This window comes from Limulus polyphemus, unplaced genomic scaffold (genome assembly GCF_000517525.1).
Source record: "Limulus polyphemus unplaced genomic scaffold, Limulus_polyphemus-2.1.2 Scaffold843, whole genome shotgun sequence".
NCBI classification, from domain to species: Eukaryota; Metazoa; Arthropoda; class Merostomata; order Xiphosura; family Limulidae; genus Limulus; species Limulus polyphemus.
The window spans coordinates 353,298-358,079 of record NW_013666453.1 but is presented as its reverse complement, the minus strand read 5'-3'; the positions used below and the strand labels follow the sequence as shown (position 1 = coordinate 358,079).

Here is a 4,782-nt window from a genome sequence, read left to right as displayed (position 1 = left end):
GGAAGTAAGGACTAAGATGTTGGTGTATATATACCAATACTACAAAGGGTAGGTCAATATGAGATCATATTGTGCAATGTTAACAGTTTTTTTGTTCCGTGTATGGAGTAATGTATCTAATACCACCATGACGTTTAAAGACACGGTAACGAAGATTAAACAATACGCTAAGTTTCTGTCTACTTCTGCTATCCCCCGGTATGTCAGCGGTAAGTTTAAGGCTTTCAATGCTAAAATCCGGGGGTTCGACTTCTTGCATTGGACAGAGAACAGATAGCCTATTGTGCAGCTTTGCGCTAAAAAAAAATCCAACAACGGTTGTCTGCCTGTAAATTTCAACAGTGATTGCTGAAACCTTATGCTCAAATATATAAAATATGAATATACTTAAAGAAAGTCAAAGATTAAAAAACACACGTTTCTAACAGCATTTTAAAAATGAAATGACATAATTAAATGTGGAAGTTTTGCTTAAATAGAGTTTCATTAATAATAACATCTTGCAGGACCAAGCTAGTAATACAGGAATATTTATATACAGACATAAGAAGAATATTACAACGAGAAGCTGAAGTTCCTAACAAGACTGTTGAAAGAGGAAGTGCTAATTACAGGGTAAGGACAGCTCAATACAAGCAGTTAGCCATAAAAAGTTTTATTGAAAACATTTATTGACACATTAATATTGAGGGTGTTCGAAGACAATTGATCGTTATAGCAGCGAAAGCAAACTGACAGTATCTAGTACATATTTATTATGCTAGTTGTATTTTTATATATTTTTGGTATGTTCGTATAAGCTAGATACAGACTGGGAGATCTAGATATTTCCGTAAATTTCAATAGGATTTTCTAAAGTCAATAATTTCTTTTTTTTTTTAATCATTAACTTAGGTGCACTAAACATACGAGTCGCTTATCCTGGCAACAATATAAAACCTTTGTTAACAAATCAAACTCATTCTAGCAATATATTCGCTATAAAATATGTCAACAGTGCACACTAAGGCACATTTGGAAACTTTTCTAACACTTGACTCGATTCTGCCAGCAATATAATTGATCAATGGGCTTCGTTGTACGAATTATGCTAACAATACCAGTTTAAGTCTGCCTGACTAAGATGACGTATAAAATTAGTAGCAATATACTACTGGTAATATTATATTTAGTTACTTTGTTATCAAGAAATTCAACACTGCTATAAATGTCCTCAAAACTAGGTCATTTACTTGTGTAAAGAAACACATTATGATGACAAAATAGTAAGCTGACAAACAGTCTATAAGCATAATGAAGTGGTTTTATTTTGGGAGAACATACTACATGTTCCGACAGAACATTAGTCCGTCTTCAGTTTGTCAATTTATTACTACAAAATTTTTCATCAGTACGTAACATCGATATTAGGTTTATGGACATGATATAAACACCATGCTCGATCCTGCTAAACGAAACAACTGATACAAAGTTTTCACACACACACAAAAAAAAAACAATTGCATACTTTGCAAATCGCGCCCTTAATGCTGCTAATAATATATTCGACGAAAGTTGTTAACTATAAATGTCAAACTAATACAGGTACAAACGTGAAAGTTTTGTCAGGAGGATTATATTAAATCATGCTATCGATACACTAAAACAACAGAATTCACTGCATACTGCCCTCCCCTCGAGAGCTTACAATACTACAAATTGGCGTCCGATCCCTACAGTGGGCAAATCGCAAATAGTCCATTGAGCAGCTTTAGGCTTAACAGCAAACAAATACTACAGATTACTTGTGCAATAGAACTATAATGCTGTTACGTTTTTGGTTACCTTACGATGCAGTCACTATAAACATACATTGTTAAACATATCCACGATATATCCCGGTGCAAGATTGCTTGCTTTTATAAAAAGATTAGGAAACATTGTATTCGATCATAAGTATAGATTTTAAAATTTTAAACAATATATGACAGCAATAAACAAGTCTCTATATTAACTGCACTTCAGAGGTTGCTAACAATACATTCAAGGAGTGGTATTCATTAAAAAATCATATATACCAACAATATATCATATTAGTAACAGCTAGTTTGCTATGACACGCTTGAAGTCACTAACATTACATTTCATCAGTGCTGTTCGTTAGAAAATATACATGTATACCAACAATATATTATATTAGTAATAGCTAGTTTGCTATGACACACTTGAAGTCACTAACATTACATTTCATCAGTGCTGTTCGTTAGAAAATATATATGTATACCAACAATACCTAAATACTAGTTTCATTACTAAAACATGGTCTCTTACTGATAACATGCGAGACCAGCATATGATTTTTCACTGCCTAAAAAAATAACATTTATATTAACATTCAAGACGTGTGTTTTTTGTTGTTACTTGACCGTTACATTCCACTGACATTGTTAAAATCTTAGAACGTGTTGGGATATTGTTCTACATCTAAATTTCGTTTATTTTCTTAACTTATAAACACTGAATGTTTTACCTGAAATTTTCGAGACTTTAAGAGCGTTATCAGAACAAAACAGCTTTTAAAAACGTATTACAGGTATCGAACCCTCAAATTACGGAATTTTCGTTATACCATTCACTTCCAATTTTGTTCACACATTGAGTAATTTTATGTTTTTATCTGTATACGTTATTAAGGACCCTGTAACTAACAAAGTTATGGTCTCACATGTAATTTGGCGCATTAATAAATGAGAAAAATGTATTTAAGAAGCTGTTGGTGCCCATATACTGCGTCGGTAGTCTAAGGTTAAGCTAAAAGATAAAAAATCAAATTATTACAGTAAAAATTAATAACCTGATAATAAGTGAAAACTCATTAAACTTCAAAATGTATTTCATGTAATCTAATGACTTTTCTAGTACTAAAACGTGTTTTAGAATTTTTAGAAGACAAAATTCCGCTAATTCACGCAGTATTCTTTAATTTATATATATATCTAAATATAAATTGTCCCTCTACAAAAAGAACCCTTTAGCCATTCAATGAGTTACTCTCGTCAGCATAAAGCAAAATTTATAGTGTTCTTTAATTATGATCATAAAACTATTTATGAATGTTCAGAAAACGTAGTAAATATAAATGTGTTTAATTTGATTATTCTTTTGTGATAATTACCATAATTTAGTTTTAATTTTGACTTGGATAAATGTGATTCAGTGAATTAATGATACGTTAGGATGTACGGAACTGTCGATTAAAATAAGGAGCACAACAAAAAAAAAACGATTCTTACACAAGATTTGATTTGAAACTACAGAAGACTAACATAAACATCACAGGAAAAATAAACTCAGCAACTAAGACTTATAAAAAAAAAAGTTAAAAATTGTGAAAGAGAAATAACTGTTGTTATAAAAACAGACACAGACATACATGAAAGGAAACTTTTAAATATTCTCAAGTAAACACATAGAGAGCTGTTAATTAAAATTGTGGATAATACAAACTGCTATTAACGTTTGTCGTAAAGACGAAGGAAAAGTCACTTAAAAAATCTGAAGAGTTAAGCACTGTTTCTCGTGTTTTGTGAAACTGATTATTTTGCAAATTTATGCAAATCCTCCCCTTAGAAAAAAACCGCCTAATTATAAGAAATATAGTTACATTTCTCCTCATCAGATGGTGTTTAACACCTGAAATATGCAATACAAAATAAAAATAATAGGAAGTAATTTGTCACCGTTGACAAAATCCAATATAAATACTATTACTGTCTTAGAAATGTGGGTCTTAACATCGAACTATTGGGAGTCACATATTGCTGGAATTCTGAGTAGTCTTGACTAAAAACAATCGGTGAGAGTATATATATTATAATTAAAGGTAATATCTAAGTAAGATTTACTCAACAATTTGGCAAAGCTTGAGTTGTTAAACCTTCCTCGTCAACCGCATTCTTGGCCAAAAGTAATTTAACAGTACCATCTACAGGCCAAAACACAAACTTTAATGTTTAAAAGAACCGTTTAATTCTTCTTTGATTGTGCGTAATATACTGGTTTATATCTAACGCAAACAGACGAATTTATTTTAATTCAATCCATAACCTACCTTTGTATAAAAATATATTAGTTTAACACACATGAAGTCAGAAGATAAGAGACTAATCTGTTTGTCTGTCCAGCTAAGCTGTTTTTGCTTTACAGGTGATACTCTTAATACACTAATCTATTTCAATCCTGCATAAGCTAAAAGTCTCACATATTTCTTGTTTCTTAATTCTGTGTACATAGACTTATGAAGTGTGTGTGTGTTTTGGAAGTTACACCCCGCTTCAATATACTGACGAATGGAATATTTTTTTCGGGGAGAGGGGGGGGGATGTTACGAGTAGACAATGGCCTCCACAATGTAAACTGCGCATTATCCCCTCTGCCAGGTTTTGTTTGCAATAACACAATGAGAATACAAAACAACCTCTCATAACTTTCCGTTGGTACCCTTAGCTCAGTAGGCTAATTTCTACCTTTTCCAATACAAGCATACTGAACAGAACACGCTTTGGGATGTTAATTTAATGGATATTTTCCTCATACAAGAACTAAACCCATTCAAACTGGTACAACGGCTGGACGATATTTTTTACATTAAAATTCTAATCAACTCATAAAAACCTCATTCATGGTGGAACTCTTTTCTTTCTTTCTTTTTCAATATACAATTGGTGAACAATTGGCCGCCGTGAAACGAAATCAGAAGGTAACTTTCAATTATCCCATACTATATATTTTTTAACCTTTTCT

The 4,782-nt window shown here is 31.8% G+C and overlaps 2 long non-coding RNA genes across 2 annotated transcripts in view; one reads left to right on the top strand and one right to left on the bottom strand.

Annotated features, from left to right (window-relative positions):
- LOC111086094 overlaps positions 1-4,782 on the bottom strand; it is a 69,195-nt gene that overhangs the window by 38,967 nt on the left and 25,446 nt on the right. The gene's annotated exons all lie outside the window — the stretch shown is intronic.
- LOC111086093 overlaps positions 1-4,782 on the top strand; it is a 67,120-nt gene that overhangs the window by 49,270 nt on the left and 13,068 nt on the right. The gene's annotated exons all lie outside the window — the stretch shown is intronic.